This window comes from Carcharhinus amblyrhynchos, unplaced genomic scaffold, assembly GCF_965287045.1.
Source record: "Carcharhinus amblyrhynchos unplaced genomic scaffold, sCarAmb.v2.hapA scaffold_42, whole genome shotgun sequence".
NCBI classification, from domain to species: Eukaryota; Metazoa; Chordata; class Chondrichthyes; order Carcharhiniformes; family Carcharhinidae; genus Carcharhinus; species Carcharhinus amblyrhynchos.
The window spans coordinates 2083792-2099897 of NW_027649783.1; the positions used below are offsets into that span (position 1 = coordinate 2083792).

General features: G+C 46.9%; 5 non-coding genes across 5 annotated transcripts; 2 read left to right on the forward strand and 3 right to left on the reverse strand.

Moving 5' to 3' along the window:
- Nucleotides 1–3511: 3511 nt before the first annotated feature.
- On the reverse strand, nt 3512–3600 carry trnar-ucu (transfer RNA arginine (anticodon UCU)). The gene is given in 2 exon segments: nt 3512–3547; nt 3564–3600. It is a non-coding gene; the product is annotated as a tRNA-Arg (tRNA).
- Nucleotides 3601–4592: 992 nt separating this feature from the next.
- trnas-gcu (transfer RNA serine (anticodon GCU)) lies at nt 4593–4674 on the reverse strand. Its single transcript has one exon. It is a non-coding gene; the product is annotated as a tRNA-Ser (tRNA).
- Nucleotides 4675–5019: 345 nt separating this feature from the next.
- On the forward strand, nt 5020–5091 carry trnaw-cca (transfer RNA tryptophan (anticodon CCA)). The gene has a single exon. It is a non-coding gene; the product is annotated as a tRNA-Trp (tRNA).
- Nucleotides 5092–5692: 601 nt separating this feature from the next.
- On the forward strand, nt 5693–5774 carry trnas-uga (transfer RNA serine (anticodon UGA)). The gene has a single exon. It is a non-coding gene; the product is annotated as a tRNA-Ser (tRNA).
- Nucleotides 5775–6962: 1188 nt separating this feature from the next.
- Nucleotides 6963–7053, reverse strand: trnar-ucu (transfer RNA arginine (anticodon UCU)). The gene is given in 2 exon segments: nt 6963–6998; nt 7017–7053. It is a non-coding gene; the product is annotated as a tRNA-Arg (tRNA).
- Nucleotides 7054–16106: the final 9053 nt, after the last annotated feature.

Consider the following 16106-nt stretch of genomic DNA (forward strand, 5'->3'; position numbering starts at 1 on the left):
CTGGGGGAGCGCGTTGGAAGGTAGGTCTGCTGAGGAGCAGTGGAGGATCTTTAAGGAGATCTTTCTTGGTGCTCAGCAGAAATTTATTCCGATGGTCAAAAAGGACAGTAGGAGGAGAGGTAATAAGCCGTGGATAACGAAGGAGGTGAAGGAAAGTGTTAAATTAAAAGCGGAGGAATTTAGAGTAGCTAAGAGTAGTGGGCGAGAAGAGGATTGGGAAAGGTTTAAATGTCAACAAAGATTGACAAAGAAGTTGATAAAGGAGGGTAGGAGAAGCTATGAAGCTGGGCTAGCGCTTAATATAAAAAAGGATAGCAAGAGTTTTTATAAATATATAAAAAGGAAGAGGCTGGCTAGGGTGAACGTTGGTCCTTTAGAGGATGAGAAAGGGGACCTAGTGGTAGGGGATGGGGATATGGCTAAGGTATTGAATAACTTTTTTGTTTCTGTCTTCACGGAGGAGGACGTGAATAATTTGCCGGGTGTTAGCGATGGAAAGGTGGTAGGACTGGAGGGTCTTAATGACATTACTGTTACTAGAGAGGTGGTGCTCGACAGACTGGAGGGGCTGATTGTGGACAAGTCCCCAGGACCGGATGGAATGCATCCGAGGGTTCTGAAAGAAATGGCGGAGGTTATAGTGGATGCCTTGGTGGTTATTTTCCAGACGTCGCTGGATTCCGGGGAAGTGCCGGAAGATTGGAAAACGGCTAATGATACGCCGTTGTTTAAGAAGGGTGCCAGGCAAAAGGCGGGGAATTATAGGCCGGTTAGTTTAACGTCTGTGGTAGGTAAAATGTTGGAATCCGTCATTAAGGAGGAAATTGCGAGGCATCTTGAAGGGAATTGCTTGATAGGGCAGACGCAGCACGGTTTCATTAAAGGGAAGTCGTGTCTGACAAATTTACTGAAGTTCTATGAGGATGTGTCTAGGGCAGTGGATAGAGGAGAGCCGGTGGATGTGGTCTTTCTGGATTTTCAGAAGGCGTTTGACAAGGTACCTCACAAGAGGTTATTGCAGAAGGTCAGGGGACATGGAGTTGGGGGTAGGGTGTTAGCGTGGATAGAGGATTGGTTGTCAAATAGGAGGCAGAGAGTGGGGGTCAATGGGTGCTATTCGGTTTGGCGGTTGGTGACTAGTGGGGTGCCCCAGGGGTCGGTGCTGGGGCCTCAGCTATTTACCATTTATATAGATGATCTGGAGGAGGGAACCGAGTGCAGGGTGTCGAAATTTGCTGATGACACCAAGATTGGGGGAAAGGCAAATTGTGCGGAGGGTGTGGAGAGTCTGCAGAAGGATCTAGATAGGCTGGGCGAATGGGCCAGGAAATGGCAAATGGAATTTAATGTTGGCAAGTGTGAGGTGGTCCACTTTGGTAGGAAGAATGGTAGGAAAGACTATTACTTACGTGGCGAAAAACTGCAGCAGGCGACGGTGCAGAGGGACCTCGGGGTCCTTGTGCATGAGTCGCAAAAACCCAGCTTGCAGGTGCAGCAGGTGGTCAGGAAGGCGAATGGGATGCTGGCCTTCATAGCGAGGGGGATTGAATATAAAAGTAGGGAGGTCTTGCTGCAGCTGTATAGGGCATTGGTGAGGCCGCAGCTGGAGTACTGTGTGCAATTTTGGGCGCCGCACCTGCGCAAGGATATTTTGGCCCTGGAGGGAGTGCAGAGGAGGTTTACTAGGCTGATACCGGAGTTGAGGGGATTGAGCTATGAGGAGAGGCTGAATAAACTAGGCTTGTACTCGTTAGAGTTTAGAAGAATGAGGGGAGATCTCATTGAGACGTATAAGATGATGAATGGGATGGATAGGATAGAGGTGGAGAGACTCTTCCCGCTCAAAAAAGACAGTAGGACTAGGGGGCACAGCCTCAAGATAAAGGGGAGGCGGTTTAGAACGGAGTTGAGGAGGAACTTCTTCACTCAAAGGGTGGTGAATCTCTGGAATTCTCTGCCCGTTGAAGTGGTGGAGGCTGCCTCGCTAAATATTTTTAAGAAGCGGGTTGATGGGTTCTTGATAAGAGAGGGGATTAAGGGTTATGGGGAGACGGCGGGAAAGTGGAACTGAGCCACGACAGATCAGCCATGATCTTATTGAATGGCGGGGCAGGCTCGAAGGGCTAGATGGCCTACTCCTGCTCCTATTTCTTATGTTCTTATGTTCTTATGTTCTTGGTTTCCTGAGTTAATTTGCCTGGATCAATATAGATTGAACAGAACTGCAGAAGGTTAGCACCATCCAGGACAAAGCATCCCACTTCATTCGCTTCCCACACATAAAAAATCACTTCCTCCACAGAATGACAGCAGTGTGCACCATCTACACGATGCAGCAACTCAGCAAGGCAACTTTTCCAGCACCTTCCAAACCCATGACTACGACAGCCTGGAAGGACAAGCGCAGCAGACACATCAGAATAACACCCCTCCATTGCAGGGCACTGATATTTATTTATTGATTTATAAATTGCTGTTGTTGTGTTTGTGTTTTTTAACCTTTTTTTATAAGAACATAAGAACATAAGAAATAGGAGCAGGAGTAGGCCATCTAGCCCTTCGAGCCTGCCCCGCCATTCAATAAGATCATGGCTGATCTGTCGTGGCTCAGTTCCACTTTCCCGCCCTCTCCCCATAACCCTTAATCCCCTCTCTTATCAAGAACCCATCAACCCGCTTCTTAAAAATATTTAGCGAGGCAGCCTCCACCACTTCAACAGGCAGAGAATCCATAGATTCACCACCCTTTGAGTGAAGAAGTTCCTCCTCAACTCCGTTCTAAACCGCCTCCCCCTTATCTTGAGGCTGTGCCCCCTAGTCCTACTGTCTTTTTTGAGCGGGAAGAGTCTCTCCACCTCTATCCTATCCATCCCATTCATCATCTTATACGTCTCAATGAGATCTCCCCTCATTCTTCTAAACTCTAACGAGTACAAGCCTAGTTTATTCAGCCTCTCCTCATAGCTCAACCCCCTCAACTCCGGTATCAGCCTAGTAAACCTCCTCTGCACTCCCTCCAGGGCCAAAATATCCTTGCGCAGGTGCGGCGCCCAAAACTGCACACAGTACTCCAGCTGCGGCCTCACCAATGCCCTATACAGCTGCAGCAAGACCTCCCTACTTTTATATTCAATCCCCCTCGCTATGAAGGCCAGCATCCCATTCGCCTTCCTGACCACCTGCTGCACCTGCAAGCTGGGTTTTTGCGACTCATGCACAAGGACCCCGAGGTCCCTCTGCACCGTCGCCTGCTGCAGTTTTTCGCCACGTAAGTAATAGATCTTCCAAAAGGAGTGAAATCTCGAATTGAAAAAGATGTTACGATTTCTAACCCAAACAGTCAATGTTGTATTAAACCGGGGTTTGTGATTTATTCCCGAGTCAGCGGTTTCCCTGGGAGCCGGGTTAACAGAAACAGCATGGAGAGATGGCAGAGCAGGAAATGTCGGTGCCGAAGGTGAATCACATCAATGAAGCAGCAAACTGTTTACTACGAATCTGATTCAAAATCCGACTCTGGTGGGATTCGAACCCACAACCTTTGAATGGCTAATTTAATTATTTAGAAGTCCAACGCGCTTTCCGTTGCGCCACAGAGCCACGTGCTGGGAATTTACTTTCCTTGTCCATATATGGATTTTTGACACTGTAGAAACTATTCGTAAGTTGAACAATCTCATAGTTTATACATCAAGAACTGTTAAGAATATGGTGTAACAGACATAACTAGGGCGTAGAGAAAGATCAACTTAATGCGAGATAATCCATTCAAGGTAAGTCTGTGAATTCAGATGTTCAGGATCCAGTCACAGAGGGAGGTGCCGAGGCCCAGGCCACAGAGTTTGGAGAGGAGTTTTGTGGGAATAATAGTGTTGAAGGCTGAGCTGTAGTCAATAAATAGGAGTCTGACTTAGGTGTCCTTGTTATCTAGGTGTTCCAGGATTCAGTGCAGGGCCAGGGAAATGGTGTCTGCTGTGGACCTTTTGTGGCAGTTGGTACTGGCATGTTAGACAGCAAGTCATTGTCTTGTGAGATGTTCAAAGGTTGTGGGTCCGAATCTCATCTGAGTCCGCTTTTGGGATAAAATGTGAAGAAATTAGGAACTGGTGTGTCAATCTTCTCAGAGAAATAAAACTGCCGCCTGGAACTTCAGAGAGGGCCCTCAGTGTAAAAGGACGGCATTCGGCCCATCAAGCCTGCACCGACAACAATCCCATCCAGGCTGTATCCCCGTGACCCCACATGTTTACCATGTTAATCCCCCTGACACTAAGGGGCTATTTAGCATGGCCAATCCCGCTAATACAGCACTAATTTTCATGGCTGACCTGCCGATTCTGGAAAGATAAAATCTTGCCACTGGCGTCTGCTTTGGAGATTCCGAAACCACATTTTTGCAGGGTGGTGAACTCCTGTCCAAAGCTGGTAACCTGACTTGATTCAAGTCTCTCCGAGGATGAGAATTCTGGGAATGTGGAATTGTTCTGGAGCATTCACCCCTCAAGACTGTGTGTCCAAACTTCATCTCGGTTCTGCGAACCTTAAAACACTTAAACAAGCCATCAGTTGGGGGGTCAGAATAAACGCATCACCGACGAGGATGGGATTCGTACCCACGCGTGCAGAGCACAATGGATTAGCAGTCCATCGCCTTAACCACTCGGCCACCTCGTCACGGAATAATTTAGCACCAAACTTTGACAAAGGGTCATCTGGACTCGAAGTGTCAGCTCTTTTCTCTCCTTGCGGATGCTGCCAGACCCGCTGAGATTTTCCAGCGTTTTCTCATTTGACTTCTCACCAAACCAGCTCTTGTGTTTTAACACCCGTAACAAACAACATGTTTCTCCCGCAGGATAATGTCGTGTTGCTGTTTACTCCTTAATCTCGGTTCGCTGTTACTCTTCCATTCCATGTCTAACCACAGAAAGTAAAGAGGGAGACAGTTCCATTCCCTGGGCGCTGTCTGGTTTTGAATTGGCCGAACGTAACCCGGATGTAAAAAGCAGGAAGCAGTGGGAGCCTGTGGCGCAACGGTAGCGCGTCTGACTCCAGATCAGAAGGTTGCGTGTTCAAATCACGTCAGGCTCATGAAGCTTTTCTGGGTCGGATTTTGTATCTGGGTAAAGTTAATTGTCCCCGAAATGACAGATTTCAAAACGATGGTAGAAATGATATTTTAGGGATGCTTCCGGTTCGCATGCTCAGATTATTATTGCACAGTTTTATATCTGAAACAATATGTCAGAATTGTGAGGTGTTCATTTCTTGCAAAGTTAAAGCAAGGCCCACACTCTCAGATGTTTCTGTGGGTCATTAAAGGAGAGAGAGCTGACTGGTGGTGATTTAACAGGATAGTTCATACCTTAGGAGAGGAGCAAGGATAAAAACAATCTCAGACGATACAGGAATTAATCCCGAGCTTCTGGCTGAATAAACAGCCCAGCCAACTGAGCTAAACACTTATTTGATAAAAGGGGAACTCTCCGAAAGTTCATGCTGCCAAATAAACCTGCTGGACTTTAACCTGTTTTGGTGAGATTACTTACTGTGAACCTGGGATAAATGTGCTGTGTTCCCCGTTAATGAAAATCAAGATGATGAAACAAATTTACTGTCGAGAAAACTCAGAGTTGCCTTTCGGCAGCAGCCGAATGTTACTATTTGATGTTAGTGAGACCTCCCCCAAGCAGCTGCGATGGCCGAGTGGTTAAGGTGTTGGACTTGAAATCCAATGGGGTTTCCCCGCGCAGGTTCGAGCCCTGCTCGTAGCGGGTCTGGTATACAGTCTTTAGAAGTTCCAATTTGTTTCGTCGGGGAACCGCTAAACAAAAATTGTAACTGTTAGTTTTGGGGTAGCGCAGTGGTTATTACTGCTGCTTCACAGCTTCAGGGACCTGGGCTCGATTCCCGGCTTGGGTCACTGTCTGTGTGGAGTTTGCACATTCTCCTCGTGTCTGCGTGAGTTTCCTCCCACAGTCCAAAGATGTGCGGGTTCGGTTGATTGGCTGTGCTAAAAATTGTCCTGAGATGAGTAGGTTGGAGGGATTAGTGGGTAAAATATGTAAGGATATGGGGGTAGGGCCTGGGTGGGATTGTGGTCGGTGCAGACTCGATGGACCGAATGGCCTCTTTCTGTACTATAGGATTTCTATGAGAACATGATAACAGATGATGGTTTTGATCCATCGACCTCTGGGTTATGGGTCCAGCTTCTGCTGCGTCACTCTGCCCCGAACGTTACCACTTCCTGCCTATCCCTGTTGCGCGGGAGAGAAGAAACTATTCATTGTATTTTTATTTCAAACCAAACCCACGAGTTGGGAAGCGCACCCTGGCTGGACAGTAACACTTAACATCAACCCGAACGTAACAGGCAGAGAAAAACACACAGAAAAGCAGTAAGAGATGATCAGGACACACACAGGGCGATAGAAGGGTAACACCATCCAGGACAAAACATCCCAATTCATTCGCGCCCCACGCATAAAAATTCACTCCCTCCCCTCCCGACACACAATGACAGCAGTGTGCACCATCTACACGATGCAGCAACTCAGCAAGGCTCCTTCTCCAGCACCTTCCAAACCCATGACTACGACAGCCTGGAAGGACAAGCGCAGCAGACACATCAGAATAACACCCCTACATTGCAGGGCACTGATATTTATTTATTGATTTATAATTTGCTGTTGCATGTTCTTTAACCTTTTTTTATCTTCCAAAAGAAGTGAAATATCGAATTGAGAAAGATGTTACTGTTTCTCACCCAAACAGTGAATGTTGTATCAAACTTTAAGAAAGCCCCCGGGGTTTGCGATTTATTCTCGAGTCAGTGGTTTCCCTGGGAGCCGGGTTAACAGAAACAGCATGGAGAGATGGCAGAGCAGGAAATGTCGGTGCCGAAGCTGAATCACATCAATGAAGCAGCGAACTGTTTGCTCCGAATCTGATCGAAAATCCAACTGTGGTGGGACTCGAACCCACAACCTTTGAATGGCTAATTTGCCATTATTTAGAAGTCCAACGCGCTTTCCATTGCGCCACAGAGCCACGCCCAAGGTACGTACTTTACTTGTCCATATATGGATTTTTGACAATGCAGAAACTATTGGTAAGTTCAACAATCTCATAGTTTAAACGTCAAGAACTGTTAAGAAGAACTTCATTGATTGCAACTCGTGTTGGAACATCTTATTTTTGTTGAGTGAGCTGTGGAAATACACACCTTTATACAGGAAATGTGTCCATCACAGACTGATCCTCCCTCTCTCTCTTCCTCATTCTCCTGTGTAGCTTGGAGTCAAATCTCAAAGGCTTGATAAGCCGGGAGATACATTCTACTCCATCTGTCACAGGGCTGATCAGAACCTGTTCCCTGTAAAACATTTGCACAGAACACAACACAAAGCTGGAAGCTGCAAACCTGAAACACAAACAGAAAATACTGGAAATGCTCAGCAGGTGAGGCAACATTTTTGAAGAATGGAGATTTCTGTAAAACCAGCTCCTGAAGCACAGCACAGCTGCACAGTTTAAAGTTTCCTTTCATTCACAATGGATGCTCCATTCTATGATTTTGAATAATTCAAATTGATAATCTGCATTGTTATTCTAGTCGCCAACGATTCAGTGAATTGAATCGATATTGAACCGATTCAGTGCCTATTGTACACATCTTTGAAACTGAAGGAACATTTATCATGGCCAATCCACCTAACCTTCACATCTTTCAACCATGGAAACAAACCAGAGCAACTAGAGGAACCTCTGGGAGAGAATGTGCAAAATCAGCACAGTCAGCAAAGGCCAGGACCAAACCCGGGTCTCTGGGGTGATGAGGCGGGAGAGTGGGATTAGATAGCGTGCAGCTTCAATAATGCAGTGCAAACCTGATGGGCCGAATGGACTGTTACTGCATTGTAACGATTCTGTGGTTTGGGAATCGAAAGCATGATCCCATTGAATGGAGCAGCAGGCTTGAGGGGCCATGTAGTTCACTTCTGATCCGATTTATTGTGTTGCTGCGTCCAGGAAGCTGCTAATTGATTTCTAATCATTAAATCAGAGCTCACTCCAAATACCCTTAATGCATCAACCCTGTGCTCAGTGACAAACACTGACTCGTGGTTAATTAATGTCTCAATTTTAATATTCACATACATGATTCCAAATCCCTCCATGTCCTCAGCTCTTCCTGCCTTTCGTCATCTCCAGCCTAACAATTCTCTGAGATATCTGAATTCCTCTGATTCTGCCTTCGTGAGCATCTCTGATTTGGTTCACTTCAGCAGCGATTATAGTTCCTTCAGCTCTCTGGGTCTCAGCTCTGGAATTCCCTCTCTAATCTCCCCTGATTCCAGCTTACTTTCCCCTCTGTCATTTTTGTCGCCTGTCCGCTTAATTTAATTCCTAATTCCCATCCCGCGGGTTTCACATTTTGCATTCTGTGACTTTCGGCAGTCCTTTTTCCGCTTTAACTGCCATCAACGAATTATAATTGTACAATTATAATTATCTGTGCGGTTCCACTTTAAGGATTCTGTGCGTCTCCAGCGCTTTGATTTCTCATTGGTTTCAGCTCCGGATCGAATTGAATGACGCAATGACGCTGGGCTGGGAGTGACGCTGCGCCAGTCGCGCAGTCGCGGCCCATTCAGAATGGTCACTGCGTTCCGATTGGCTAAAGAAGATGTCAATCACATAGAGGGCGTGTGTAGCAACGCGGTCTGCGATTGGTTACAATTGGCAGCATCATTTTCAATGGTCTCGCACTTTCGACTATGGAGCTCTCGGATTGGGTCAAGTTGCTGTCACTCAACGTGCGCAGAGCGGCCATTGGATAACGGTGATGCGGCGATTCCCGATTGGTTTCCCAGCTGCCGGTCACAGGCCGTGGGCGGGGATTTCCCCTGGGCCAATCAGACACCGCGCGGAGCGGCAGCGAATGTCCCGCCAGTGGCTTCAGTCCCCGGGCCCGGATCCTGAGCCCGCGGCGGGGCTCCGGATGGGGGAAGGGTTTTGGGAGCGGGAATCCCGTCCCGCCCGGCTGGAAATGGGGCGGCCCGGTGGCACAGTGGTTCTCACCGCTGCCTCACAGCGCCAGGGAGCCGGGTTCGATTCCCGGTTTGGGTCACTGACTGTGGGGAGTTTGCACGGTCTCCCCGTGGGTTTCCTCCGGGATCCTCCCACAGCCCAAAGATGTGCGGGTTGGGTGGATTGGCCGGGCTAAATTGCCCCTTGTCGTTTCCAGGGGCACCAGCCAGGGTAAATGCATGGGATTATGGAGATAGGACTTGGGTGGGATTGTGGTTGGTGCAGACTCGATGGGCCGAATGATCGCCTTCTGCCCTGTGGATTCTATAAATCCGCAGCTTAGTCTTTCCAATGGCAGCTTCCTGTGTAAACATGTATTGCTGCAGTTCCCCAGTCTTCATGCTGCAAACCTGGTGGAATCAGACCAAATCAGCCCAGAAACTGGGATCTTCCTGTGCTTTGGGTGGGGCTCAGTGTCACACCGGGTTTTACAGCACCTCACTTTGCAGAGGCCATGGTTAGATGGTGTGATCTTCCTGTCTTTTGGGGGTGGGCCTTGGTAACTCTAAGTGGATCTCCCTTATGGTTTGGTTCTAATTACAGCCTCTCTCTCTCTTACAGTCAGTCTGGGTGTTCCTGACTGAGCAGAATGGCCTGATCTCACCACACACATTGAGATGGAGGAGCTGCTGCTCGAGATGAAGATGATTGAGAATTCCAGCCTTCTCTACACTCATTTACTGAGGCCCAGCCCTTTATGCATCATCAGTTTTCCCCGGATGTCAGGTACATTAACATCTTCATCTGCTGTGCACACTGACCTGACAGTGGGAAGGTATTGGAGCAGGATGGTGCAGTCAACCATGTCAAAGGTGTGGACATTCAGCTGGGTAAGACTGCACTCACCTGGTTCCATTCTTATCTTTCTGATCATATACAGAATATCACCTGCAATGGTTTCTCTTCCCACTCCTGATCTGTTACCACCCAAATCGCCCTGGGATCTATCTTTGGCTCCCTCCTATTTTTCATCTACACCTTACCCCTCAGTGACATTATCTGAAAGCACAGTGTTAGTTTTCACATGTATGCTGATAACACCCAGCTCCACCCCATCTCTCACAACCAATCATAAGAACACAAGAAATAGGAGCAGGAGTAGGCCACCTAGCCCTTCGAGCCTGCCCCGCCATTCAATAAGATCATGGCTGATCTGTTGTGGCTCAGTTCCACATTCCTGCCCTCTCCCCATGACCCTTAATCCCTTCGCTTATCAAAAACCCATCAACCCGCGTCTTAAAAATATTTAGCGAGGCAGCCTCCAACACTTCTACAGGCAGAGAATTCCAGAGGTTCACCACCCTTTGAATGAAGAAGTTCCTCCTCAACTCCATTCTAAACTGCGCCCCCCCCCCCCTTTATCTTGAGGCTGTGCCCCCTAGTCCTACTGTCCTTTCTGAGCGGGAAGAGTCTCTCCACCTCTATCCGATCCATCCCATTCATCATCTTATACGTCTCAATGAGATCTCCCCTCATTCTTATAAACTCAAACGAGTACAAGCCTAGTTTATTCAGCCTCTCCTCATAGTTCAACCCCCTCAACTCCGGCATCAGCCTAGTAAACCTCCTCTGCACTCTCTCCACTGTCATTAAATTATTAGACTCCTTCTCCAACTTCTAACACTGGTTAAGCAGAGAATTCCCCCAGTTAAATATTTAGAAGACCAATGTTCCCACCACAAATTCTGTTCCCAGTCACTGACTCCATCTCTCCCACTGGTTACTGTCCAAGGTTGAAACAAACCCTCATTCTTGGCACCTCATCAGACTCGGAAATGAGTTTCTGACCACATATCTGTTCCTTCACCAAGATCACCGATTTCCAGCTGTGTAACATCACACATTGTTTGTAATACCTCAACTCACCCGTACCTGAAACCCTCACCCACACTTTTGTTATCTCTAGACTTGACAATTCAAACACACTCCTGCCCAGCAGATTTCCTTCCCTAAAGGGCATTAGTAAACCAGATAGGGTTTTATCACAAGCAACAAATAGATTTTTCATTGCAGATTCATATTGAATTCACATTTCATCATCTGCCCTGTTGGGTTTTGAACCCAGGTTCCTAGAGCATTTCCAGAGTCTCTGGGTTACGAGCCCGGGACACCACTGCCTCCCCTAATCAATGACATCACACATTTTGGCCTCAACTTCTTTCTGCATTCGCGATTTCCACAGATTCACCCCTCTCTGGTGAAGAAATTTCTCCTCACCTCAGTCCTAAACATTCATCCCTTATCCTTACAAAAAGGATATCAGTAACATTCTTCCTGAATCTCCCCTTTCCAGTCCTGTTAGAATTTTATAACTTCCTATGAGCCCCCTCTCAATCTTCTAAACTCCAGTGAACATAATCCTAACTGACTTCATCTTTCCTCATACGACACACTGGCCATCCCAGGAATTAACCTGGTGAACCTTCACTGCACTCACCCTGCAGCAAGGACATCCTTCCTCAGATAAGGACACCAATACTACACACAATACTCCAGGTGTGGCCTCATCATTGCCCTATGCAACAGCAGTAAAACATCCCTATTGCTGGACAGAAATCCTCTCGCTCCCAAGGCCAACATACCATTTGCCATCTTTTTGTCTGCTGTATCTCTGCACTTACTTTCAGGGACTGAACAAAGAACAGTACAGCCCAGGAACAGACCCTCTTCCCACCCAGTCTGTGCCGACGCAGATGCCTCTTGTAATAACTTCAATCAGGCCATTGAGGTTGGCGATTGGAGCAGGAACTCCCTGATTAAGGATCCAATTGATGGGCCAATCAGGGAGTCTTTGCCTTGTACTTAATCGGGAGTGCCCGTTCCTCTGACACCCCCGGAGATAAACTGTTAGCACTCTGTGTACTGCTGTTAGAGGTGTAAATAAAGGGGTTTTGGTGAAGGAACTCCTCCCTCTGCAGACTTATTACACCTCTCTAATCTAATATTTTCTTGCCTCGATGTGGTCCATATCCCTGTGTTCCTGCTGATTCATGGATCTATCCAGATGCCTCTTGAACGTTGTTACAGAATCTGCTTCCACTATTTCCTCCGGCAGTACGTTCCAGGCATTCCCCACTCTCTGTCTGAAAAACTAACCCCTTACATCTCTTTTAAACTTTCCCTCTCTCACTCTCACCTTTGTCCCGAGTATTTGATCCTTTGACCCTCGGGAAAAGACTGTGACAATCCACTCTATCCAAACCTGTCATAATCTTGTAAACTCTCTCAGGTCCCCCCTGCTCTTCCGATGCTCCAAAGAAAACAATCCAAGTTTGTTCAACCTTTCTTTCTAGTCCATATCCTCCAAACGTTGGAAAGAAGGCGGCTAAGAGGAGACCTTATTGAAACATATAAGATGATTAGAGGTTTAGATAGGGTGGACAGTGATAGCCTTTTTCCTCGGATGGAGAAAGCTAGCACGAGGGAACACAGCTTTAAATTAAGGGGTGGTAGTTATAGGACGGATGTCAGAGGTAGGTTCTTTACCCAGAGGGTGGTGAGGGATTGGAATGCCCTGCCTGCTGCAGTTGTAGATGCGCCAAGTTTGGGGGCGTTTTAGAGCTCTGTGGATAGGTTTATGGATGGAAAGGGATTGGTTTAGGTTAGAGGGTCATTGTTTTTTTCTTAATTGGTCGGCGCAACATCGTGGGCCGAAGGGCCTGTTCTGCGCTGTAATGTTCTATGTTCTAAACCAGGCAACATCCTGGAAAATCTCTTCTGCACCCTTTCCAATGCATCAACATCCTTCCGGAAGTGTGGCACCCAGAATTATACACAACACTCCAAATGCAGCCTAACCAAAGTCTTATACAGCTTCAACATGATTTTACTGACTGATGCACAAGAACATCTAGATCTTGCTGAGTATCCAGCTCTCTTAATTTACACCCATTCAAATAATAATCTGCCTTCCTATTTTTGCTACTGAAGTGGATAATGAAGTGATCACTGCATATTTATCCACATTATACTGCATCTGCCATGCAGATCCCACACACTCAGCCTGTCCAAATCAGACTGAAGGATCTCTGCATCCCCCTCACAGCTCACCCTCCCACCCAGTATTGTATCGTCTACATATTTGGAGATTAAACATTTAGTTCCCGTGTCCAAACCATTAATATATAATATGAACAGTTGGGGTCCCAGCACAGATCCCTGTGGTACCCCACTAATCACTGCCTTCCAATTGGAAAAAGACCCATTTATGTCATCTCTTTCTTTCCTGTCTGCTAACCAGCTTTCTATCCATCTCAAGATGCTACACACAATCCCATGTACTTTAACTTTACACAGTAGAAGGGCAGCACACTGGTTATCACTGCTGTGTCACAGCACCAGGGACCTCGGTTCGATTCCCGGCTTGGGTCACTGTCTGTGTGGAGTCTGTACATTTCCCCCGTGTCTGCGTGGGTTTTCTCTCCGATTTCCTCCCACAATCTGAAAAGATGTGCTGCTTCGGTGCACTGGCCGTACTAAATTCTCCCTCAATCTACCCGGACACGCGGCAGAGTGTGGCTACTGGGGGATTTTCACAATAACTTCATTGCAGTGTTAATGTAAACCTACTTGTGACACTAATAATCAAACTTTAACCTTTAAAACATTATGTGAGATCTTGTTGAAAGCCTTCTGAAAGTCTCAAAAAACATATCCACAGGTTCTCCCTGGTCAACTCTAGTAGTTATATCCTCAAAGAATTCCAGTAATTTTCTCAAGCATGATTTCCCTTTTGTAAATCCATGCTGACTTTATCTGATTATAACACTGCTTTCCAAATACTTGATAATGGACTCCAGCAACTGCCCTACGACTGACATTCGGCTCACTGCTCATTGGTTCCCTCTTTCCTCTCTACCTCTGTTTTTAGACACAGGGTTTAGATTAGTTACCTCTCTCTCCTGAAGGTGCTGACTCTGGCTGGGTTCAGTTCCACACTCACTGGTTCCTCTCTCTCTCCTGAAGGTGCTGACTCTGGCTGGGTTCAGTTCCACACTCACTGGTTCCTCTCTCTCTCTCCTGAAGGTGCTGACTCTGGCTGGGTTCAGTTCCACACTCACTGGTTCCTCTCTCTCTCTCCTGAAGGTGCTGACTCTGGCTGGGTTCAGTTCCACACTCACTGGTTCCTCTCTCTCTCTCCTGAAGGTGCTGACTCTGGCTGGGTTCAGTTCCACACTCACTGGTTCCTCTCTCTCTCTCTCCTGAAGGTGCTGACTCTGGCTGGGTTCAGTTCCACACTCACTGGTTCCTCTCTCTCCTGAAGGTGCTGACTCTGGCTGGGTTCAGTTCCACACTCACTGGCTCCTCTCTCTCTCTCCTGAAGGTGCTGACTCTGGCTGGGTTCAGTTCCACACTCACTGGTTCCTCTCTCTCTCTCCTGAAGGTGCTGACTCTGGCTGGGTTCAGTTCAGACACTGGAAATCAGAAATGAAACAGAAAAGAAAGCTCAGCAGATTGTGCAGCATCTGTTTGCAGAGAGAAACAGAGTTAGTGTTTCAGGTCTGTGACCTTTCATCAGAACCTGAAAACATAGAAACTCGGAAGAGGAGGAGGCCACTCAGCCCATCGTGCTTGTTCCATCATTCAGTGTGATCATGGCTGATCCTCTATCTCAATTCCATATTCTCAGTTTTTCCCAATACCCCTTATACCAATCTTACCCAATGTAACTATCTAAATGCTTTTGAAAAGACAATATTGTAACCGCCTCTACTGCTACCTCAGACAGCTCGTTCCAAACACTCACCTCCTCTGGACCCTTTTGTGTTTCTATCCTCTCACCTTAAACCTACACCCTCCACTTCCACACTCCCTGAAATTGGGAAAAGATGTTGACTATCTATCTCATCTATGGCCCTCATTCTTTTATAGACCTCAATAAGATTACCCCTAAGCTTCCTACACTCCAGGGAAAAAATCCCAATCTATTCAGTTTCTCCTTATAACTTAAACCATCAAGTCCCAGTAGTATCCAAGTAAATCTTTTCTGCACTCTTTCTAGTTTAATAATATTGTCTCTATAATAGGGTGACCAGAACTGCACACAGTATTCCTAGTGGGGCCTTAACATGACTTCAACATGATGTCCCAACTCCGATGTGAGGATAAATGGGCCAATACATTCCATTGCTATTCCTCCAGTTGTTAATGAAGTGAAAAAGTTGGTGTTTAATGAAATCTGCTGGAATGTAACAACACTGCAAAATCCTCAATTCTTGTTGTTTCAGCTCAACCAGCCCCTAGAAGCTTGGAAGATGGAAGTTCCTGATTGGTCTGAAGTTGGAGATGAAGAGGAGCCAATTCCCAACAACTTGCTGACAGACATCAACAGTCATCAGCTTTAGAGCGAGGAAATCCTCAAACAGGGCATTCCGAGTAACCAAGACCCTGGAACATCCCCGCTGCTGGAGAACAGAGAAGGTGTGAGGCAAGGCAGGATGTTCAAATGGTGGAAGATGGGACTGAATCATTGGTGGAGTCTCCTACTCTGGTTCTGACTCCTTCTGACATTGATGGACGGTTTGAAGTGGAGGAAATTAGTCAGGATGGAAGTGGTGACGAGATTCACAGTCACTCCCTCAGCTTAGAGACCATTTTTAAGGCGATCTGTGCAGCGACTCCACTCTGGGGTGGATGTCAGATCAGCTCACCAGACAGCAGGAGGATTAAAGCACAGATGAGGCCATTCAGCCCCAACACTTCCTTAAACGCTGCGCTGTGCAGTTCAAAAACTGAAGGCTGGGATTCGAGCCACGTTACACAGGCGACTGGGAAAAGCACCATCGGATTAATCAGACCACTGGCCCACACTGGAAAGACTAAAAGCCCCGCAGAGGGACATCAACATGAATTTTCACTTTTAATGTTTCTTCTTTACTCTAAACAATATATTGTGTTTGTATAATTATCTTAAATGTTTCACATTAAAACAAATACTGGGAATATTTAGCATTGCTGGAGAAGTGTAACCGGGAACGATGCCCTGTTCATTCAGTTTGGGGAACACTTCC